General features: G+C 36.3%; 1 protein-coding gene and 1 pseudogene across 1 annotated transcript in view; both read left to right on the top strand.

Moving 5' to 3' along the window:
• The window catches only part of AUTS2 (activator of transcription and developmental regulator AUTS2), a 1,077,358-nt gene that overhangs the window by 317,859 nt on the left and 733,815 nt on the right, over positions 1-25,684 (top strand).
• On the top strand, positions 22,125-22,243 carry LOC120591963 (uncharacterized; annotated as a pseudogene).

Here is a 25,684-nt window from a genome sequence, read left to right as displayed (position 1 = left end):
GTCAAATCCATGTTAAAGATGTAAAACACCAAAACTGAATGAAATACTGTGCCAACAGCAGGCCACCGAAAGATGCCTCTTGTTTTATGTTCATTCTTTTCTACCATTAAGGGGACTTTGGTGGACAAATTTGAGGAACACTGCATTAGATAACAGTTAAAGTCTTCCTATTTTAAAGTTTTATAACTATGAAAACATTTACTTTTGAATTATCCTCCTCTTCTGTATCAGTGGCATTTTCTAAAGAACAGTCATGTATTTTATTTACATGAAACTTTTCTCAGGGTTGTTTGATAACAACAACTCTGTGATGAGATCCTGCCCTGAAAAGAAAGTGCTTCCTATAGGAACTGGAGGAGTAAAGAGTAGTGCCATTGGCACAGTAGACACATCCGATGCTCTTTTTAAACCCTTCTGCTTCTAGAAGGTGATTCTCTATTTCTAATGCCCATTATAGTTGTGTTCTTTGTTTTTTTTTTCTTTTATTTTAGCCTAGATTTTAGCAGAATGGAAATCTATGTTTCTGATATATATATATATATATATATATATATATATATATATTTATATATTTTTCCCCCCTCCCACTTATCTTAGCAACAATATAAGTACTCTTGATGGCAGCTGCTAGTATTAAGCCCAAGAGCTTAAAAGATTAAAGAAACCACTAACAGCAGTCAGGAGGAAGTTTAAGGGTCTGTTTTTTCTGAAGGTTGGAATTTTTATTCTGGTGGTTGAGTAGAAAATTGCAAACAGGTTGTGTTCAGCAGCTGGAATGCTCTTCAACATCTGGGGAGACCCAGCCTTCTGTTCATTTCCCAGTCATTGGAAGGGTAGCCGGTCTGAGGTGGAAACTGCAGGCAGAGATATTAGAATTCTTTGTGTATAGTCATTAGAATTTCTTTTTTGTAGAATTTTTTTTTTTCCCACAGAAATGCCTATTTGTCCTTCATTCTTTCACTAGCTTTAGAGAGCTCTTCACTTTAGGTCAGTTGCTAAAGAGAGCATGAATAAGATTATTCAGTACCTCCCAAAGACTTTCCCCCTGAAAGAAATTGTTTGGACTCAGTGAATTCTGGCTTTGGAGTCAAGAGCTGGCCTGCTCCTTGATCTCTGGCTGCGTGTATCTCACAGGTTTTTATACTTGAGGATTTAGTTTGTGCCTGCTAGAGAGCCCGGGGGTGGGGGCGGGGCGGCCTGTCTCAATAATGCATGATTGGGTCAGTGTCATATATTTGCTGCTTCTTCCTTCTGATAGCTGTTTTCACAGAGTGAGTCTAAGGAAATCTATAACATCTGCTGATTTTTGGTGGATCCTTAAGCACAATTAGACAATGTTCTTAATAAAATCAAAGTTTTTAAAGTTAGACCTATTTTACTGCAAACTTCTTTCATTCACCTTCATTTTTCCCCATTGCAATTAGAATTTTAGAGCTAGATAAGGAGCCCCCGCAATGCCTTCAGGTGCTGAGCAGATAACATAAATTGTGTGGCTATTCCCTTATGATGTAATAGAGAGGTGACTTTGGGAAGCTGTACAGCACTCGTTCCTTCTTGAGGTAATCAAAACCATTTTTTTTTTTTTTAAAGTAACATGCTGGCCAAATAAGACAGGCCTGCCAGTTTAATTGCTATTTTTGGACAACTTCATTATTTTATAGATGGGAAAAAAGAAACTGAGAGGAGTTTTGCTTTATTCAAGCCCTCAAAGCTGGTCAGTGGCCCAGCAAGGTCTAGAATGTGTTCATTTGGGGCTATTTGAAAAAATTAAGTGTTCCAAGTTCAATCAGTGTCACTTGTGGTCCCCAGTATGCACCAAGCAAGGTTTTGGACTAATATTTTTGTATTATCAAAGCTAACCTAGCTTTTGGATAAACCAAATAGATTTTGGAAGTTGTTTGCAAGAATGCATTTTGATGGTTGGAACAGCTTGCGATTGTCCTGTAACATCATGTGAATTTTTCTGGATTTCCAAGTTAATACATTTTGCATATTGCTTACAAATTGCTTAGATTGTCTTCATGAATAATGAAAGCTGTGCTATAGGAGGCTAGAGATTTTGAGAGACTTTTTTAAATTAAAGAAACCCCTCTATTTCCTTTGTTCCTTTTGCTTTTATTTTCTGTAGCCTCAAGGGTATGTATGTGTGCTGGAGGGAGGGTGCTGTAATAGGTTTCTCAATATCTGTGTTCCTTTACAGAACATGTGTTATGCTGCTAAAGAACCTGCCTGTTAGAATACAGTACTCTCTGGACAGTGCTTTTGCCTGTGCTCATCTTTGCTGTGTGTTTCGTGTCATGTTTAACAGAGCTTCCTGAAGGTGCTGTGCTTCTGTACTTTAGGGGGAAACCATCCTCTGCTGTTAATACCTACTGTGTGCCAGGTACTCTCTAGGTATCTCCACGATTTCCACTGACAACCTTATAAGATAGGTATTATTATCTCCACTTTTTAGGTAAAGAAAGCAGAGGCTCGAGATTGTGTCTTTCCTAATTGCACACCTGGAAAGTATAGAATGTCATTCAGCTGCAAATCTAATTTAAGCCTAGTGGCCTTTCCGAAATGCCACAGCTGCTTCTTTGACTTCTCTCCCTTCCTTCATCTAGTGGCATCTCATCTCAAGGAGTTTCCGCATTCTTTTATCTGGAATATGGATTTCAAAACTTTTTGTCCTAATCTACATAGTTAGAAATACAGTTTATATCATGATCAAGTGTATATACATAGGCACATGTAGAAATGTACATACACTCCCACGCTTACATATACACATATAAAAATGAAAGTTTCATTAAGTGATACCTTACCACATGCAACAACACACTCTTACATGCAGTATCATCTACTATTTCCTTTTCTGTTCTCTTCCATTAACACATACACACACACATTCATATGTGTATGGTGGTGATTACCCACCAAATTGATTTTATGACTAAGGTCCCCTGTAGTTGAGAAACACAGACCTAGAGTAGAGCTCTCTGTGGTGGGGTGTGTGCCCCCCAATCCCCCTACAGAGATTTGTGGGATAATCCATTGGAGCACAGGACAAAACAGTAGAAATTATGTTTAGATTTATTGTTTTCTTTAAGAAAGACTCACTGGGTGTTACTGAGTTATCAGTAAACTATCATTTAGTCTGTGGTACCTTTACTTTTAACTAAATTAATCCTCATAAAAAGGACAAGTGGTTTTTAAAATTTCTTTAAAGAAACAGTGGAATGAAGAAACATTAACACATGGAACAGGAAAATGACACTGGATCAGTAATTCTCAGACTTTAACCTGTATCAGAATCACCTAGAAGGCTCATTGAACAAATTGCTGGGCCTCACCCCACCCACCCAAGGTTTCTGATTCAGTAAGGCTGGGGAGGGCCTGAGAACTTATAACTTTTAACAAATTGTCAGGGGGTGCTAATGCTGGTGGTCTGGAGAACCGCATGAGGAGAACCACTGCATGAGATCATCTGTCAGGAAATCCTGGAAGAGTAATTGGTTATCTACAATTAGACAATGTGACTAGATTGTGTTTTGGTAGTTTGCCTCTATTTGGCATTGGGGAAAAGTAGGCTGGGATGTACACTGTGAAAAATGACATTTGAAGAGGACCCATGTTCTGCATGCCTCTGTGATATGTAAACCAGAGTTATCCTAATCTAAATTGTAAATCGTTACATTCCATCTATACAAAGGGAACTGCAGGCCTCTTCTGCATAATCAGTCATCCCACATTTTGCCTGTTGCCTCTGAAATTTTAGACTCTCAAGTGGTCTTTTAGGGCAGTGTGGAAGAACAAAACCCATTATGACAGATTATTTTTCATGGTCTCTTCCCCATCCCTTCTATTATGACTGCTATCTCTTACCTTTCTTCTTTTTTAAAACTCTTGTATTGTTCCTGTTACTTTTTTCCTAAATGATCATTTTCTTAGTTGCAATAAAGTAGTAATGTTTGAAGAGCTATTGGCAGCCTATTGGTGTCAGAAGGAATTCAAGTTGCTTGGAGAATAACCTTATCAGTACTCTCAAAAATTCTTGGTTGCATTCTATTTTCCTCACTTCACAAATGAGTAGTAATTAAAAATTAGGAGTCAAGCAGCTAAGTAATAAGTGATCTGGAAAATTTCAAGATCTATGTGGATGACCATCAAAAATCAATCTTCCATGGTATATGGCCTCCTCTCCTCTGGTCCTTCCCTTCACTTCTTCCTAACTGTCCATTCTCATGTTTGGATCTTGGACTTTGTTGTCACCTAGGATTATTCCTTGTTGAAAATCCTGAACTTCAGTGTCATTCAGTCACTGCAGCTCAGCAGTTTAGGCCTCAGTAAATTTATCTCTTACCTCTTTTCTCTGCCAACAGAAATAATTTTCTTCTTTGAACTACTTGAATATCTTGAAAAATCTGTACGCTTTTTACTAAATCCCATTGATTTGTGCTTCTAGTTCCCATAATACAAGGTAAACTTCTTGAGAAAAAATATTTTGTATTATTCATTTAAGGTTCTACAGAACCAGATACTGTATCAGGTATATTAGTAGGCACTCAGTAAATAATTGTTTAACTGAGCTAGAGAATAGTAAGGCAGGAATTTGAATCCAGGTCTGTCTTGCCTATATTCAGGCTTCCTATGGCCTGTTCATTTCTAGTTTGATCTGGATGAAGAAGGAATTGTTCAAAAGGTGATGTTATTTGAGAGGTGCTTTGTCTGTTTTTCCATACCCAGTATGCTATTAGGGTTGATTTTTCATTTTGTCAAAATGTATTTTCTCTTTTTCAACTAGAGTTCAAACAATAATTTTAGATAACAGCCTAAGAACATTTGGAAACATGACATTTCAGGTCCATTTTCCCCCTTTGCTTTAAAGAAGTATATACAGCTATAATTACTAATTGCTGCACTTTAACTAGAGGCAGATGATACATATGTGTGTGACAATTTTCCAGAGGGAGAGCTAAGTAACCAGGCTGATTTTTCCATAATGTGAATGTTATTCACAAACTATTACCATAATTGATGCACCAAGCCACTGTAGGGTAAATAATGAGTTGTGTGTGGGAAGCAAGCTAGTAGTCAGTGAATATTAAAGAACAAAACCTCATTTTAAAAGAGAAACTGTGATTTTAATCATTCTGATTCATACTACAAAACCAGTTAAAATAATCTGGCTGCCATTTATCTTTGTAATTCTGTGTATTAAGGAAATAGGTATATGAATAGAGTTATATAGAAATATGTATACATATAACACACATATTTTATAAAAAGACATAATGTCATTTTTCAAAGACATTTGATGCATGGTGAGGTGAACAGAAGTAAAATCATGAAATTTACATTGATGAGAAAGAGCACAATTTTAGTGTTCTTGTGTTTTGCCTTTGTTGGTATTTTATGTTTACCTGCAATGTCTTGTTCCTTTCTTTGACCAAATCAGCTTTGTTTCTTCAAGGCACCTTTTTCATAGCAAGTCTTTCTCATCTACCTCTAATCCCTATCTTATTGCCTGCTAATGCTCATCAACTTCTGCGTGTGTAGTGTATTGATTTGCACTTTGGGGACTTGCTGTTTTGTAATAGGAAGTCATAAGTCATTTCTTATGTGTGTCATTAGTTTCCCCAATGAGACTGCCATGTCATTTCAGGAAGGGATTGTTCTGTTATGGGTGTGTATATGTAGTCTCCCCATGCATGTGCTAATTCCTCAGTAAGTACTGTTGGTTATCTTTTTTTTTTTTGTATGTCAGATGTTGCCTCATTTTGGTAAAATCTTTTAAGTTTTGTGCTTGCTTACCAGTGCCTCTAAAAAGTGCTCTGATAAAACCGTAAATAATTAGATCCACTGGTGTTTAGTTTTTGTCAAAGTTCCCTTATCTTTATCAAGTTCTGAAATCAAAGAGAAAATGCTGCTTTTGTCTCTTAGTATTGAATGTTTTCGATACATACATTTTTAGATAGAGACAAGGTGATTGGGTCAGAGCTTAGATATTTGTATATTTTAAAATAAGTCGTAGTGTATCTACTTTTAGGAACCTTTTAGAAAAATCTCATCAACATTGGTTCTGTTCTTAGTTGTAAACTCAGTATATTCTTATAATTTCCTTCCTGTATATACCTGTTCCTTCTGTGTGGGCGTCTGTCATCTTTTCCTTTAACAGCAATGAAAATTGGACAACTTCCAATATGCTTTTTTAGCTCAAATTTCCCTGGCCCTTAATGTCAGGCAAAGTCAATATAGATAAGCTAGTTTAACCAACTGGACACATTTCATTCTAGAAAAATGAGTAAATAGAATGCTTCTTAACATATCAGTTGTATAGAGAGCACCCATGTTGTAAGGCTGTGTTGCTCTTCCTCTCCTGCCTTTAATCTAAAACTGGACTTTTCTGAGGGCTTTTTGGAAAGTTCTAAGGGAAAAAAAATCATACAGCCTCAAGGAATTCTAAGTATCAAAGATCACCTCTATGAAGGTAATTGGTTCAAAGATTAAGCATTATTTGCTGTATATATTTCAGCACATGATAAGGCCCGTCGATGTGTCTAATGCTTGAGATAGCTTGAGCTTGCTTGCTCAGATCATAATTATAAGCAGGGAGGAATATCATCCAGAAATGGACTCTTTAGAGGGGCAAGGAGCCCTGGAGCCAACTCTCGCAGAGGCCGTTCTCATCCTGCAGTCTCCTTACAGGATGGCTTGGCGTATTGTTGAGACCTTTCTCCCACCTTGAGAATCCTAGATGGGACTTTGGCCTGTTTCCCTCAAGGACTCTGGAAACTACTTAGCTTGGAGTGGTGCCATTTGAGTCTCTTTTTGGCAGTGGGCCCTGGCTCTTGTCCTGCTCAGCCTGTGCCTCTTAGAAGCAGATTGGAGGTCAGATGCAGATAACACAGGCATGATTTCTGCCTTCTGAAATGCTCAGCTGATGTGCACTTATTCTTCCTTCTGAGAGTTTCAGGGAGAACACATTTATCCTGGAGTGTAAGCAGTAGGGAAGAACATGCAGCTTTCTTTTCTGCTGAATAGCAGAGTGTAGGATAAAAATCTTTCTGTTTACAATTCAGCTGGTATCTTTTTGTACTTTGCATTCAAGTCATTTTAAACTTTATTGTTAAGCTAAACTAATGAGCAGTTTAATTTGCAAACTCTTCCTCAGAGAGTCCAGGGAAACTTTTGTAAAGAGTTAAAGTCCCAGATGAGCACTGTGAGTTAAGCAAAGGTGTGTGTGTGTTTGCATGCAAAGCACGTGCATAAATGCGTGTACTTGGTTGGGAAGGGACTAGGGTTGAAGAGGAGAGGAAAAGTCATTCCTGGGAGAGGAAGCACCACTTATGAAGGCTGGAAGACTACTGTAGTATTTGACGGATAAATGAATCCTTCTGAAGGTGTTATAAGAGCTGTGCCTGGTCCTTTTTGCTGAGAAAAGGGAAAGCCCTTGAGCGCCCATCGTACCTCTTCAGCCTCTCTTAACAAGTGTTCAGATGCTCTGCCAGAGGAAATGGTGTGTTCCAAGCACAGCTGCATGGAAATGGGGTTCTTTTAGTGCAGCTGAAGCAATTCTTCCACATAGATTATTCCATTTTAACAGTAAACTATCTGTTTAAAACAAAACACAATAAAAGGCTGGTGGGAGTTGGAAGAAGTTTATGCCAGGAGATGAAAATGAGTTGCTGCAGAAGCCTATCTTGGTTGTGTTTTCAGTTATTAAAAAGGTTCAATTGCTAGTGTGTTATATCACTGCATATGTTTTTGTGAACTTTTAATTCTCCAGTAAACATTAAAGATAAAATAGCAGTCATATTTTTATTAGAGAACACTCTTATTCTCAGAAATGACTGCCTTGCAACTCAAGAGCCATGCACTTACTCCACTGCTTAGGTTCCCTTAGGAGCTGGATAACTTACAGTATTCACACTAGTCTGTCTTCTTTCCTTCCCTCCATCCCTCCTTCCCTCCCTCCCTCCATGTGATCTAGAGAAGAATGCGTAAGCAACTGTTTTGGGATGGAAGGCTCTGTAAATGTGAGTTATGTCCAGTTGGTCTAATGTATCATTTAAGATGTTATTTCCTTATTGATTTTCTTTTTGGATGATCTGTCCATATATGATCATAAACTTTTTAAAGTCCTTCCCCAGGTAGAATATTCACTAAGCCTGTTAATAAGTCTAACTGCATGATTACTCACATTCTAGCTTTTTGGACTCTTTTATTATCTCCCTTTCCATGAGAATTTGGATTTACTATAACAAGGAAAAATCAAAAGGAAATGAACTGACTTTTAATAAAACTGATCTTTCATAATCTGTCCCAAAGACAGGATGTTTTGCTATCATGTCTGTAAGTACAAAATAGGTCAGTGGTCACCCTGTCATCTTCCCCCTCCTCACTTCATCTTTTCTGTGAAACCCTGTATACCTCACTCTTCTGTCAGACCACAGATCCTTTCGGCCTTACTCTTTTACTTACTCAGCCTGCATTACACATGTAATCCCCTCAACACCCCTCTCACCAGTGTTTTTAGTTCCTTCAAGCTCTTGTCCTTCTGCCCATTTCCTCCCAAAAGCATGTTAGCTCTCTGCCCTCTCTTGAGCTTTTATGTGCCACTTGAGAGAATTAAAACTGTCTGGACTGTTACAGATTGGTGGGGCTCAACATCTGATGGATTTTTCAGTGTTGCCCATGAGTGCATTTACCAAGTTACTTTCCGTGTTCCCTCGGTGGCAGTTCGAAACTCTCCTCATCCAAGGCTATAATGATAGCTAACATTTATCAAGAACTTACTGTGTTTGAGAAAATGTGCTGAGGACTTTACATACATTGTCTCAACCCCATTCTTGCTATATGACCCAACTTTTCCTCCCATCCACCAACCCATTCATCCATTTATCCAGCAGATACTAACTGAGCAACATGTCTAGGCACAGTGCTGAGCGCCATGCTATAATTGTAATTGAGGCAGATTGGTGACTTTCTCTCAAAAGGCCTCCAATTCAGAAGGAGAGACAGAGAAGTAAATAACAAGAATATATTATATGGTAAGCGTTAAAAAGGGGAAAAGTTAAGTATGCTGTAGATGTACCCAACCCAGACTTGAGGATGAGGAGAAGGAAGACTTCTTGGAAGAAGTGACAACTAAGTGCCAAACTAAAAGATGAAAGAATATGAGTTATGTGATGTGATGGAGGAATAGAATCTGTTCTAAAAAGAACACCTGGATGCTGGAAAGACTTCAGGGATTTGACAGGGCCCAGTAAGAATAAAGCCATTTTTCTCTGAGAAATTAGAGGTCTTCAGATGTGAACTTCATTGACTCCCCTTTCTACCTCCTAAGTGATTTATACCCTCATTTATTAACTCAAATTAGATACCACTGAGATTCTTTAGTAGACAATGGTCTTGGGGGATGAGTTTGACACATTCGCTGCCAGTCTCAACATGAACTTTTAATATGCACTCCTCTAACTGCCTTGCTGAAATAGTATTAGCATGTTAGGGTCAGTATAGAGGAAAATGCTTCTTTAAAAACGTGATGGGAAGGTTTATAACTACTGTGGTGTAGGGGTGTTTTTTAGGAGGTCTTCTTAGTGATAGCCTAAATTTTTGAATGCTAAAATGAAGCCGTAGCTTAGTTTGTAACAGCAGCTTAAAAAGTAGAAGCATATCCCTTTTCCATAAAGACATTAAGTAAATGACATTTAGATGTCAGCAAATGTTATGCCCTCAAACACCTTGACTGAGACTCAGATGAAGCATCTATAGGGATGAAAGGTTGGTCCTTTTATGACACGAAGGTAGAGAAATGAAATAATGGTCCACAGATGCTCCAGGTCATTTTCAGATGTGAAAGGATGTGAGCTCTCATGTAGACTTTGACCCTTCTGATTGGCAATCAAAGTTGCTTTTTCAAACAGCACATTGGCTTCATTGCTCCATTCAGTTTTAGGAATAATAGTCAACTCAAAGCAACTGAGTGGCAAAATATTTCAAACTCTTTATTCAAACCATTTTGAAAGGTGGAGGCTGATAATATCAGTCATTCATACTTACCTATTTCTCTCCTCTTTGCAGATGGGGATTATTTATTCCATCTTATAGAGATTAAATCCAATGATTTTTTTTTCAACTGCCACAGCAAACTTTTATTTTAATTATAGTTGAAATACAGTATTATATTCATTTTAGGTATATAACAGTGATTCAAAATTTATATACCTCACGAATTGATCACCACAACAAGTCTAGTTTACTATATTATTTATTGTATTTCCTATGCTGTTCATCACATTACAACTGGATGTTTGTACTTCTTGATTCCCTTCCCCCTTTCGGCCCATCCTCCATCCATCCCCCTTCTGTGGCAACTATCAGTTTGTTCTTTGTATCTGTGGGTTTGTTTCTGTTGTTGTTGTTGTTGTTGTTGTTTATTATTATTTTTTTTAGATTTCACATATAGTGAAATCATATGGTATTTGTCTTTTTCTGGCTATTTCGCTTAGCATAATACCCTCCAAGTCCATCCATGTTGTCATAAATTGCAAGATTTCATTCTTTATGGCTGAGTAATATTTCGTTGTGTTTATGTATAACACATCTTCTTTATCCATTCATCTATCGATGGATACCTACGTTGCTTCCATATTTTGCCTATTGTAAACAATGATGCAGTGAACATAGAGGTGCAGATCTTTTCAAATTATTGTTTTTGTTTTCTTCAGATAAATTCTCAGAAGTGGGATTACTGGATCATATTGTGGTTCTATTTTTAATTTTTTTGAGGAAACTTCATACTGTTTTCCATAGTGGCTGCACTAATTTACAATCCTACCAACAGTGCAAGAGGGTTCCTCTTTCTCCACATCCTCGCCAGAATTGTTATGTATTGGCTTTTTGATAATAGCTATTCTAATAAGTGTGAAGTGATATCTCATTGTGGTTTTAATTTGCATTTCTCTGATGATTAGTGATGCTTAGCATATTTTCATGTGAAAATGCAGGTTATTATTAATTATGTTATATTTGATTAATAAATATTACTTGGGTGTAGGGATGTGGATAGTAGGGATGAGAGATATGTCATCATATTAAATATTTTGAGAATCACTTTTTCACATCCTTGGTTGTCTCTAGCATTTCATCCTTTCTGCAGTAGTGATAAGTGCCTCACATTCACTATGCTAAAGCCGTGCTCTAAATTTTACCTCTTTTTGTCCACTTTATCTTTTTCTTGCATCTTGTAAAGTGAGTGCTGATGCTGTTTCACAATATTTCTTGATATCTTGGAAGTTAAATGAGTTAGTAGTAGTAAAACAAAAATAAAAACATTTTCTTTACATTTTTGAAAAAAATATATGTATAAAGTGTCAATCATTTTTCCAAGCTGCTAGCTACCTGAGCTGAATACCAGGAGCTGTTTTGGCAGCCAGTAGATATAAAAGGGAATAGCAAGAGAAAGCTGTCCCAGTTTTTCTTTCTCTGGCTACAAGAGGTTGAAAGATGTTGTTTCAGCTGGAGAATTTAAAATGGATTCTTATTCACTTTCTGCTAAAGAGACTGGGCTGATTTTAGTGTTGTAATCTTCTGTAGGTGTAGAGAAAGGTCACCTCCTGATCTTGTTTTGGGGATCATGGGGTTACAGTTGTGGCAGAGTCCTTTTTCTAGTCACAGGCTCTCGTCAGAATAATATTTGGCCAGGTGTTAATCTGTATCCTGAGGGGGAGTGCTGGAATTCATTATTCATCCCATGGGGGTAGCAGTGGGAGGAGAAGGCTGTCCTGGGAGGGTACAGGGCCAGGGCCTGCCTCCTGCCTTTACTGACATGTACCATTTGTGATGAAGGCAGCTCAAGTCCATTTGAGGAATACTCTTGTCAGCCAGCCAAGACAACAACATGGAGGCAGAAGGGAGGGAGAAGGAGGGAGAGGGAGGGAGAGAGAGGGGAGGCAGACAGCTCAGCAAGGCAGTTCTGGAGTACAGTTTCCGGAGCAAGATCACACGCAGTGTTTTAGGCGCTAAGGGAAGGTGTACAGGAACACAAAGGGGAAGGAGGCTAGGTTGGAAATAGTGCATTTTCTTATTTCTTTCCCCTTTGCCCCTCCTGCCTTTGAATACATGTCATCCTTTGAGAAACTCAGCATCTGAAAGGAGCCTTTGCCAAAACACCACTTTTTCTTCAGCACTGTACTTTTTTTTTTCTACTTTTTCTTTTTTATTTTTTTCATCATTTTTTCCTCTGAGGGCAGGAGGTGAGACAATGATCAAGTCAAGCTGGTTCTATGTTAAGTTCAAGTATGCAGAGAAGGTAAGTCAATATGTTTTTTTTCCCCCAAGGGAAATATTCCACCTCCTCCAGCCTTCTCATTTGATGGGCTACTCTGGCTACTGGGGGAAGCAAATGAGCTTGGAAATTTTATTTGTGAATGTGTTTCCTCTGGTTTAATGATTCTTGGATGAAACACAGGCTCTGTGCTTGCATGCTGACATTGCTACATTGCCACCAACCAAGAGGAAGGAACCTTCAAACCCTATTCCAGAGGCATTATTTAGAGTTTAAAAAAGAAAAGTAATGGAACTGCACTAACAGAAAAGACAGTCCATGCTGCTTTAGGCTGAGTAGAGAATTTTCAAGAGGAATATTTGTTATGAGGCTTGATTCATTTTTGGTTCTGAAACAAATTGACAATCACTTCCCATTACCTGTAGTTTGCTTAGTCATTTCATTTTTTATTTTTCTTTCAGTGGACTGACTGCTCATTCATGTATAAAGAGCTTTGCAGTGTTATTTGGGTATAGAAAAAATTCCTATCATTTTGGCTGACCACATATGAGACTATCTCTTTACTGTCTGTCGGGGAGTTATATTTTAGGGAAGCAATGAATTTTGGTTGCATCTGATATTTTGATGTTACAGTTCTGTGTTTTAATATACCATTACTAGGATTTGGAGAAAGAAGTGTGTATTTCCTAACACATTTTCTCTTACCTGGGGCTGTTGGCCATCTTTTTGGTTCTAGATTCAAATGTGTCACCTGTTGGGAGTATATAGCGCTAGTAGTGGGGTTTCCAGGAGGCTTCTAAAATGCCTCCCTTTTGAAATCCTTCCTTCCTTGATTTGCTTGTTGAAAACATTGGCATATTAACAGTATGCTTAAGCCGAGGTCCTAGAGAATGGAATCATATGTGGCGAGATGGAAAATTGAGATGACTCTCTTCATGCTTCTTATGATTATATGCATAAGCACAATAAATAATCCCTCCTCCATTCCTCTAGTTGAAAAAAGAAGTTAGTACACTTTGGGCTCATTTTTCCTGCGTTGCTTTTTCTGTATGGATTTGTTTCTGCTATGTTTTTATGTCAGCAAAATTATTTGTTCTTTACACATAATGAAAATACAGGGTTTTTAAAGATTTATCCTCCATTTTAAACCCATTTGCTTTGTTAACTACTAAAGCTATTATAATTAAAATATCTCTTTGTTTACAGGTTGGAAAAGGTTATCATCTTGTTTGGAGATTTAATTTTTTCCTCAGTAGATTACTTTCCTTTGAGTAGCCTATTACCCATTGTTTGCTGTTAGAAATTGTGATAAATTAACACTGTATTCCACCTTCTTAACCTTTTCTTTTCACCTTGAGTGTCCTGCCATAGAAACTTGAAACTCAGAGTTAAAGAATGAGAGGAAACTAATGTTAAAAGAGGAAAAACATTTTAAGAAACGATCTTCATAAAAAGAAGTGGGAGATATTAAATTAACTGCTTCATTTGAGTGACTATATAACAACCTAACAAGGAGAGTATGCATTCATATACCAAGACATGGGTGTAATATAAAGCTAAATAATGTAAGGCTCCATTGCTAATTAAAGAATATTTTTCTTTTATTGCTAAAGGAGGAAAATGAGAAACAAAATTCTCTGTCTTTTATATATATAAAAGCATATATATATATATATATATATATATATATATATATATATATATATATATATATATATATATGCTTATGGTATTCAAGCTCTCCATGATTCTCAGCAGAACTTTTTTCCTTTTGCTTCTTCACAATGATTTATTTGTAAAACTTATATTGGAGATTTTTTTCCCCCCAAACTTTGTCAAAATGAGTTTAGTTTTATCTGGAGAGATAAAAAGCCTTAGCATACATCCAGGGACAGAAATCCTTAAAAAACACAGTTAAATAATCTTTTTCCATCTTTTTCCAAAGAGCCATTCTTTTCAAGGGTCGCTAATTTGGAACTTCTGCCATTATCTTAAAAAAAAAAAAAAGAAACCCCTCTCTTTATTTTCTAACAGTGACCACATGTTTTGATAGAAACTTGTAATTATTGGAAAGATATTTCTTCTACAAGCTTTGTCCAAAGCTATAAGAAAATACATTATGTGATATATTCAATAGCTAGCCATTTCCTAGTTTTACATTTAAGAAAATAATTTAATCAACTTTAAATAGTGAACAAGATAAACTAAATCCATACATTACCAAAAACATTGGTACAAGAGAGTATTATTTCCTTGTGATTATCAGGATTCTGATACCTTTCCAAAATTAAACTGTGTATGTGTGTATTTGTGCGTATAAACAAACATCTTTCTTACCACCACCGTACACACATGCATACTCCAATGTATTTTGATTTAAATTATTGATGGGCTATCTCTTTCTTTAATTAGGTTGTTACTCAGCCATCATTTCTTCTAAAATACTGCTTATTTGAATTAAGTTTATCATATCCCATTTCCCCCTTCTCATTCTACATAATTTCTCTGAGCAGTTTCCTATTTTCATGTGTTGTACTACTTCCTATAACTGATAATTCCAAAATCTCTATCACTAATCTCTTTCTTGAGTTGCAGAGACATTTATTTAGTTGATTAATTAGATATCTGTCTTGAAGTTCAACAGATACCTCAAATACAACATTTTAAAGTGCAGTTAGAGGACCGGTCAAGATGGCGTACAACAGCGGTCCCCAACCTTTTTGGCACCAGGTACTGTGCTCCTGTGAAGATCTAATGCCTGATGATCTGAGCCAGAGCTGAGGCGCTCATGCTAACGCTAGGGAGCAGCTGCAAATACAGATGAAGCTTCGCTTGCTTGCCTGCTGTTCACCTCCTGCTGTGTGGCCATACCAGTCCATAGTCCAGGGGTTGAGAACCCCTGGGGTAGAATGTAGAAGCTCTGTACACCTCCTTGTCACCACACTCAAATTACAATGAAACTACAGAGCAACCAGCATGCGGAGTTGCCTGATGTCTAGCTGAACAGAAGCCATACAACTAGGGACAAAAATAACAAGGTCACCTTAAACTAGTAGGAGGAGTGGAGAAGCAAAACAGTCTGGTCCCAAAACCGCATGTGGAGATCAAGAATCAGGATGGCTATCTTGACTGAAGGAGCCCCCTTCCCCACCTGAGGAGTGAGGGGACCCAACCCCACTCTGGGCTCCCCAGACCAAGATTCCAGTGGTGGGAAGGGAAGTCCCCACAACCTCTGGCTGTGAAAAACATCAGAGATTGTAGGTGAGTGAGACGAGACGGAGGGTTATGGCAGTCACAGATATTCTTCTTAAAAGGGCTGGTGCCTGGACTTACTTACTTACGGACTTGCTCCCTCTAAGCTCCAGCACTGGGGCAGCTGCTTGAGGAGTGCTGGGTACATGTGGGGACACACTAAGTTGTTGGGCTTCAGGGCAAGGGCTAGAGGAGCGGTGTCCTCCCCGATAGAAGTGCTGACAGTATCCACTGTTCCTTTGTTGAGCCCTCCCTACTCCCAGCATGCAGATGCAGGCACCGCTGAATCACCACCAAAAGGAATAACAGCTTGCTCCACCCAGATAATTCCCTGAGAGTCTGCCTCTCCCAGCTTGTGGGACCACCCAAGCTGCTTCCAATGGTTTATTCCATATAAATGGCCTGTCTTGGCTGTTGCTGCAGACTTTTCTAAAATCTCTCAAAGGCTCGCAATACCCTAAGAAGCAGCATCTGGCCTTGGCATATCTCTTACCTCTTGCTGAGCAGCCTCAAGTCCTGCACTAGTGGCAACCAGCTTCGGTTTCTGGCTTGGCTTCTTGAGGCACCTATAAGCCCAGCACGAGTGGCAGCCATCTGTGGACTGCTTGGTGACTCTTACCAGGTGTCCCTGGAGGTGCACAGGCTGCAGCTGAACTTGGCCTGTAGCTAGACCCCTCTTAGGACTGTGCCATGGGGCCCCACAGGACACCTACTTCATAAAGCCACTGTACTAAGACTGGGAGACTTAGGATCCCTACATAATATATAGAAACAGACACAGAGAAGCAGCCAAAATGGGGAGACAAAGAAACATGTCCCACATGAAAGAACAGAACAAAGCTCCAGAAAAAGAAATTAACAAAATGGAGATAAACAATCTACCAGAGAAAGAGTTCAAAACACTGGTTATAAGGCTGCTCAATGAACTTAGGGGAAGTGTAGATGAACTCATTGAGAACTTTAACAAAGAGATAAAAAACATAAAAATGGAGATGGGAAATATAAAAGGGAACCAGTCAGAAATGAAGAATACAATATCTGAGATAAAGAGTATATTAGAGGGAATCAACAGAGTGCATGAAGCAGAAGATCGAATCAGCGATAAAGAAGATAGGGTAGCCAAGGTCACCCAATCAGAATAGCAGCAAGAAAAGAGAATCCAAAAAATGAAGATAGTTTTAGGAGCCTTTGGGACAACATCAAATGTAACAATATTCACATCATGGGAGTACTAGAAGGAGAAGAGAGAGAGCAAGAAATTGAAAACCTATTTGAAGAAATAATGATGGAAAATTTCCCTAACCTGGTAAAGGAAATAGACATACAAGTCCAGGAAGCACAGGGAGTCCTAAACAAGATGAACCCAAAGAGGCCGACACCAGAACACATCATAATTAAAATGGCAAAGATTAAATACAAGGGAAGAACCTTTAAAGCAGCAAGAGAGGAGCAATTAGTTACCTATAAGATTGTCAGCCAATTTCTCAAATGAAACTTTGCATGAAAGAAGGGCTTGGCACAAAATATTCAAAATGATGAAAACCCAGAACCTACAACCAAGATTACCCTACCTCGCAAAGCTATCATTTAGAATTGAAAGAGGACAGATAAAGGGCTTCCCAGACAAGAAAAAGCTAAAGGAGTTCATCACCACCAAGCCAGTATTACAGGAAATGTTGGAGGGACTTCTTTAAGAAGAAGAAAAAAATATATATCTAAAGTATGAATAAAGAATGTCGGTAACTACATATCTGTCAACAAGTACTTCAAATAAAAAAGAATTAAGAACTCTAATCAAAAGATAGGATGACCGAATGGATAAGAAGACAGGACCTTTATGTAGGCTGCCTACAAGAGACTCACTTCAGATTAAAAGACACACAGATTAAAAGTAAAGAGATGGAAAAAGATAATTCATGATGGACTTAGAGGGTATTGTGCTGAGTGGACAAATGCCATATGATTTCACGTACATGTGGAATCTGAAAAACAACAACAAAAAACCAAACTCATAGATACAGAGAATATTTTGAGGGTTACCAAAGGTGAGGGGGATTGGAGGGGTTGGTGAAAAAGGGTGAAGAAATTAAGAAGTACAAATTGGTAGTACAAAATAGTCATGGAGATATAAAATATAGCATAAGGAATGTAGTAAGTAATATAATAACTATGTATGGTGTCAGAGGGGTACTAGATTTATTGGGGGTGATCACTTGTGAGTTATATAGATGTCTAATCACTGTGTTGTACATCTGATACTAATATAATATTGTATGCCAACTATAATTGAAAAATAAAAAAATATTACTAATAAAAAATACAGCTAATGAATGTCTTCTTCCTTAACCAAACATTTTCTTTCTCATATGTTTCCTACCTATCACTCTCCAGCTGGTCATGTGCATTCCCAAAAGACCTGCTTTAGTTCTCTTCTTACCATCTCCCTCATTAGAAGAGTCTCCTAATTTATCTCCATTCTGCTGTTATGGTACCTTACAGTGCTCCAAGATACTTCTAGAGTGATCTTGTTAAAAGGTCAATCTGAGTCCCTTAATCCTCTGCTTGTTAATGGCTGCTTTCTTCCATCTCAGAATCCTCACTTGATATCCCTCAGCAGTGTTAGCACTTGGCTTTGAATGTACATAATGCATTTTATTATAATTATTCATTAGCTAATATGTGTTCTCTGTAGTACCATAAGATCCTACAGATACAGAACTGTTCGTTTTTTTTGTATCCCTAATTCTTGGCACATAACAAATGCTCAGTTATTCTCAAAATGCTCTTGAGTAAATCTATGACTTTGTTGGTGAATCTGGAGGACATAAATTTGAATTCTGCTTTTATCACTTACTGGTAGTATATGTCTTTAGCAATATGTAGAAACTTGATAAAATTGTTTCCTCTTTTGTTGTATTTGGGGAATTATCATCTAATATACTTTTTTAAAACTAAGCTTTTTATTTTGAGATAATAGTAGAATCATATGCAGGTGTAAGAAATAATGCAGAGAGATAACATGTGTCTTTTACCTAGTTTCCCTAATGGTAACATCTTGTAAACTATATTATAGCCAGGATATTAGCATTAACGCAGTCAAGATAGATACACAATGATTTTACCACCTAAAGTATCTCTCCTGTTGGCCTTTTATAGCCATATCACTTTCCTCCCATCCCTACACCCCCACTCATTAACTCCTGGCAACCAATAATTTTTTCTCCAATTTTTAAATTTTGTCATCTCAAGAATGTTATATAAATGGAATCACACTATGTAAGTTTTGAGGATTGTCTTTTTTCACTCAACATGATTCTCAGAAGATTCCTCCAAGTTCTGTGTGTTCTTTTGTCTCTGAGTAGAATTTGATGGTATGGATACATTATAGTTCAGTTGTCCCCCAGTTAAAGGAAATCTGTATTGTTTCCAGTTTATTCTATTACAAATAAAAGTACTATGAACATCTGTATACAGGTTTTGGTGTAGACCTAAGTTTTCTTTTCTCTGGGATAAATGCCCAGGCATGCAATTTCTGAGAAGCATATTTAATTTTTAAGAAGGCACCCAACTGTCTACCATAGTGGCTCTGCCATTGTACAATTCTCTTCAATGCAGTGTATTAGTTATCCAGTTTCTCTGCATTTTCATTAGCATTTGGTGATGTTACTTTGTGTGTGTGTGTGTATTTTAGTCATTCTGTTGGTTGTAGTAATATCCTATTGTGGTAATTTGCATTTCTCTAATAGCTAGCCATGTTACTCATCTCCATGTGCTTGTTTTTCACCTGAATATCTTCTTTTGTTAAATATCTCCTACTCATTAAATATCTTTTTCTCATTTTCTAATTGTATTTTTTACTTTTACTATTGAATTTTTAAAAGTTCTTAATATACTAATTACTGATCTATTATTGGATATGTGGTTTGCGAATATTTTCTTCCAATTTGTACTTGTCTTTTTATCCTCTTCTTTCACGGAGATAAAAAAATTAATGTTAATACAGTCCAATATATGGATTTTTTTTTTCTTTATATGCCCTGCTTTGATTGTTAAATCTAAGAAATCTTTGCTTATCTCTTGATCCTGAAGAAATCACCTTACTTTTATTTGGTTTTAAAAGTTTTATAATTTTATATTTTAGATTTAAGTTTATGATCCATTTAGAGATAAGTTTTATATAAGATGTGAAACATAGGTCAAAGTTTTGTTTTGTTTTGTTGTTTCGCTCTGCATGTCCAGTTAAGCAGCATTTGTTTCAAAAACTATCTTTTCTCTATTTAATTGCTCTTGCACCTTTGTCAATATTAGTTGGTTATACTTGTGTGGGTCGATTTATGAGTTCTCTATTCTATCCTATTGATCTGTATATCTATTTCTTCACCAATCCGAAAAAATCTTGATTACTATAGCTATATAGTAAGTCTGGAAATTGAATGTAGTGACTCCTTCCATTTTATTCTTTTTCCAAATTGATTTAGCTATATGATACCTTTGCTTTTTCATATAAATTTTAGAATTATCTTGTCTATGTTTATGAAATATCTTCCTGGCATTTTAATAAGAACTGTATTGCTGAATCAGTATATTGATTTGGAGAGAATTTAAAAAATTTACTCTGTTGGGTCTTTCTGTCTATGAACATGGTATGTCTCTCCATTTATTTTGATTTTCTTTGACTTCTTTTATCATCATTTTGTGGTTTTAGCATATAAGTCCTGTACATGTTTTGTTAGATTTATAACTAAATATTTTCTATTTTTAAGCAATTACAGCGATATTTCTAATTTGAATTCCACATATGCATTGTTAGCACATAGAAATATGACTTATTTTTGTGTGTTGTTTTTGTATCTTATGACTTTGATGAATGGACTTATTAGTTGTAGAAGTTTATTTGTAGTTTCCTTGGTGCTTTCTACATGGAGAATAATGTAAAATGCAAATAAAATTTTATTTCTGAGCTGTAAATTCTTTTTTTTCCCCTTGTTTTGTTGCACTGGCTAAAATGTCTAGTTCTGTGTGGAATAAGAGTGGTTAGAGTGAATATCTTTTGCCTTGTTCCTGATCTTTAGGGAAAAAGCACTCAGTCTTTAATCATTTAGTAGAGTGTTAGCTATAGGTTTTTTGTAGATAATTCTTTATCAAATTAAGGAAGTTCTCTTCTGTTTCTAGTTTTCTAAAGGTTTTTTAAAATCATGAATGCATGTCGAATTTTGTCAAGTGTTTTTTAATGCAGTGATTGATATTATTTGATTTTTCTTCTTTAGCATGTTAAAATGGTGAATTATATTATATGTTATATTTTCAAATATTGAATCACCCTGCATCCCTAGAATAACTCCCATTTAGTCACAGTGGTATAACTATTTTTATATTGCTGAATTTTTTTGCTCAAATTTTGTTAAAGATTTTTACATCTTTATTCTTGGGAAATATTGGAATACTCTTCACAGATTTTGTTTTTGAGGAAGTGGGCCACTTCATCTGAGTTGTCAAAATTAAGCGTGTATAATTGTCCATAGCATTCCATATCCTTTTGATGTATGCATAGTGATATTCCCTATTTCATATTTGATATTAGTAATTAATTTCTTCTATCTTTTTTTCTTAGTCTTGCTAGAGATTTGTCAATTTTACTAATCTTTCTGAAGAACCAGTTTTTTTTGCTTCATTAGTTTTCTGTGCTGTTCTTGTTCTCGACTTCATTTTTTTCTTATGCCATCTTCATTATTTCCTTCATTCTGCTGATTTAGGTTAATTTGCTCTTTTTTTAGATTCTTAAGACAATAGCTTAGATTACTGGTTTGAAAGTTTTCTTTTTTTCTAATGTAACTATATAGTGTTATAAACTTCCCTCTCAGTACTGCTTTATGAGTCCCACAAATTTTGATATGTTCTATTTTCATTTTGGTTCAGTTCAATATATTTTTAAATTTCCCTTGAGACTTCTTATTTAATGCATGGATTATTTAGCAGTGTTTTCAAGTATTTGGGCATGTTTTCTATTATCTTTGTTACCATTTCCTGGTTTGATTCCATTATTGTCAAAGAACACACTCTATAGGATTTGAATTCTTTTAAATTTGCTGAGATTTGTTTTCTAGCTCATTATATGATCTATTTTGGTATAGTGTTTGGGCATTAGGAAAGACTGTGTTTTCTGCTTTGAGTAGAACATTTTGTATATGGCATGTAGATCCCGTTGGTTGATGATATTGTTGAATTCTCCATCTGTGATGATTTTCTGTTTAATAGTTCTATTAATCGTTGAGAGAGCGGTGTTGAAGTCTTCAATTATAATTGTGACTTAATTCAACTTAATTATAATTCGACTCTTCCTTCTTACCATTGCCAGTTTTTGCTTCATATATTTTCAGCTCTACTGTTTGGTGCATATACATTTAGGATTATTATATTTTCTTAGTAGATTGACCCTGTATCATTTTGTAATTTTCTTCCATCTCTAGTAATTTGGTATGCCTTAAAGTCTATCCGATGTTAATATAGCCACTGGTGTTTTATTTTTGTACATTTTTATGGTAAATCTTTTTCATATTTTTGATTTCTATATTGTTATATTTAAAATGGGTTTCTTGTAGTCTACGGCCATGCTACCCTGAACAAGCCTGATCCCATCGGATCTTGGAAGCTAAGCAGGGTCAGGTCTGGTTAGTACTTGGATGAGAGACCACTTAGGAAGACCAAGTGCTATAGGCATAAAAAATTAAAAAAGTAAGGGATTGTAAGCTGACAGGTCCTTGCAATCTGTGAGGTCAACCAAGGGTTGCCTTGCCTAAAAAATAAAAATAATAATAAAATGTGTTTCTTGTAGATAGCATTTGGTTGGGTCATGTTTTTCTATTTACTTTATCGGTCTGTCTTTTAATTGGTATGTTTAGATCATTTACTTGTAATTATTGATATAGCATGCCTTAAGTTTGCCAATTTTTGTTTTGGACTTGTGCGTTTTATTGTGTGTGTCCCTGTCTATTATTTTCTTTCCTGTAGGTTATTTTCTAGAATTTTCTCTAATTCCATTTTAATTTATTTATAGTGTTTCTAAGTACATATTTTCATACAGCATTTTTAGTGGTTGCTCAAGGTATTACATTATGTATATACAACTTACCAGTCTACTGAAGAGAAATCTATCATTCTTTTATAGATCATGCATTATTTCTCTAGTTACTTCTAGATTTTTTCTTTGTCTTTAGTTTTCAAAACTCTTACTATATGTCTCGGTGTGGTTAGCTTTGGAGTTATTCTGCTTGGGATTCTCACAGCCTCTTGAATCTGGACTTTATGTCTTTTGCCAAATTAAGAAGTTTTACCTTGTACTTTTTAGCCCCTCTCCTGGTATGCTGGAGACAAAAATAGTGGATCTTTTATTATAGTCCAACAGGTCCCTGATACTCTGTTTTTTGTATTTTTTTTTTAATTCCTTCTCAGTCTGTATTTCTTTGTATGCTTAGATCGAATAATTTTAAATGTTCTCTCTTGAAGTTCCCAGATTCTTTCCTCTTCTCCTCTACCTGATGTTGAGTTCACCCATTGAGTTTTTTTTTTTTTAATTAAAAAAATTATTTACTGTTGTAAAAGCACATTCCATAAAAGTTGCCATCTTAGCTGTTTTTAAGTGTAAAGTTCAGTAGTGTTAAGCACAGTTGATCCTTGACAACATAGGGGTTAAGGGCACCAACACAATGAAAAATTTGCATAAAAGTTAAACCTACCCTCTGAATACTTGGATTCCCAACCACTAGTTGACTCCAGAACAACTCAGGTTTGAACTGCGCAGGTCAATTGAAGAAGAGTCATGTGTAAGTAGACCTGCGCAGTTCAAACTCATGTTGTTCAAGGGTCAACTGTATATTCACATTGTTGTGAAACATATCTCCAGAACTTTTTCATGTTGAAAGTCTGAAACTTTATACCTATTAAATAAGTATTCTTTTCCCCTTTCTCCTACCTTCTGGTAACCATTATTCTGCTTTCTGTTTCTATGAATTTGACATCTGTGTATACATCAGATAAAGGGAATAATGTAGTATTTATATTTTTGTGACTGGCCTCAAGGTTCATCTGTATTAAAACATGTGACAGGATTGAATAATTTTCCATTCTGTGTGTACCACATTTGGTTATCCATTCATCCATCCATCGATTGACTTTTGGATTGCTCCGACCTCTTGATTATTATGAATAGTGCTGTATTTGGGTGATAGGGAGGCCTGCTTTCAATTCTTTGGGGTACATGCCCAAAAGTAGTATTGCTGGATCATTTAGTAGTTCCATTTTTAATCTTTTGAGGGCCCTCTATACCCTTTACATAGCAGTTGCACTATTTTATAATGCCACCAGCAGTACACAAGGATTTGAATTTATCCACATCCTCTCCAATAATTGTTATTTTCTGGCCTTTTGATAGTAGCCATCCTAATTGATGTGAGGTTATATTGCATTATAGTTTTGATTTGCATTTTTTTTTTGTTAATTAGTGATGTTGGACATCTTTTCATATTTTTTTTGGCCATTCGTATATCATCTTTGGAGAAATGTCTTCAAGTCCTTTGCCCATTTTTTAATCAGGTTATTTATTTTTTGTCCTTGAATTACAGTTCTTTATATATTCTGGATGTTAACCTGTTAAATATTACATAAACATTTTCTCCCATTTCATAAATTGCCCTTTCACTCTGTTGATTGTATCCTTTAATATACAAATGTTGTTAAGTTTGATAAAGCCCCATCTGTCTCTTTTTGTTTATGTTGTCTGTGATTTTGGTGTCATATAGAAGAAATCATTGCCAAATCCAGTGTCATGAAGCTTTTCCCTTATATTTTATTTTAAGAGTTTTACAGTTTTAGGTCTTAATGTTTAGGTCTTTAATCCATTTCAAGCTAATTTTTATATGTGATGACAGATAAGGGTTCAACTTCATTCTTTTGCATGTGGATATCCAGTTTTCCTAGCATTATTTGTTGAAGAGAGTCTCCTTTTCCCATTGAGTGGTCTTGGCATCCTTGCCAAAAATTATTTTACCATGTACTGAAGGGTTTATTTCTGGGCTCACTATTCTATTCCATTGCTCTCTGCTTGTCTTTATGCCAGTACCAAACTGTTTTTGATTACTGTATCTTTATAATATGTTTTGAAATCAGGGAATGTTAGTCTTCCAACTTTGTTCTATTTATTCAAAATTGTTTTGGCTATATGGTGTCCCTTGAGATTCCATCAATTTTAGGTTGAATTTTTCTAGTTCCACAAAAAATGCCATTGAGATTCTCATAAGGGTTGCACTGAACCTGTGAACCTCTTTGGGAAATGTGGAAATCTTAACAACATTAAATCTTCCAGTCTGTGAACACATAGTGTCTTTCCATATATTAGTATCATCTTTAATTAGTATCATCTTTAATTTCCATATATTAGTATCATCTTTAATTAGTATCATAAGTAATTTTTTTGTAGTTTTCTGAGTTTTTATTGTTATTGGCTTCTAAAATTTTCTCTTAGGTCTTTATATCTTCTATTACTTTGCCAAAACATCTTTTCTGTGGGTTCCTGTTTTTTGTTTGGTTTTAAGCATGTTTATAATTACTTGCTGAAGCATTTTTATGGTAGGTGCTTTAAAATCTTTGTCAGATAATTCTAATGTCTGTTAGACATAATATTGGTGTCTTGTGCAAGTTGAGAGTTTTCCGATTCTTTGTATGAAGAGTGATATTTGATTTAAACCTGAATATTTTAGGTTTTATGTTTTGAGACTATGGATCTTACTTAAATCTTCAGCTTTTAGCTGGATTCTTCTGACAGCTCTCTGGCAAGAGAAGGGGGCTGCCCTGCCACATTGGTAGAAGTCCTTATTTCCTGCTCAACCTCAGTTGTCACCCGAAGAGGCAAGAGTCTCCTTGTTAGCGCTGAATAGGAGTTCTGGCTCCCCTTCAGGCCTTAGCTGATACCGTACTGGTTGGGAAGGGTAATAATGTCTCAGTATTACTTTCCTTGTGGGCTTCACAGACACCATCGAGGGAGGTGGCCTTGTTAACCACCAAGCAGTGACTCTCCCTAGCGCCTTTTCTTACATCATCCCAAAGGGGAGAGGGAAGGGTGGAAGTTTAGGCTCCCCATATGGTTCCACCGACATATTGGGAGGA

The sequence above is a fragment of the Pteropus medius genome, unplaced genomic scaffold, assembly GCF_902729225.1.
Source record: "Pteropus medius unplaced genomic scaffold, Ma_sr-lr_union100, whole genome shotgun sequence".
Lineage (NCBI taxonomy): Eukaryota > Metazoa > Chordata > Mammalia > Chiroptera > Pteropodidae > Pteropus > Pteropus medius.
Note: the sequence above shows the minus strand (reverse complement) of the source record. Positions and strands in the feature narration are given on the sequence as shown.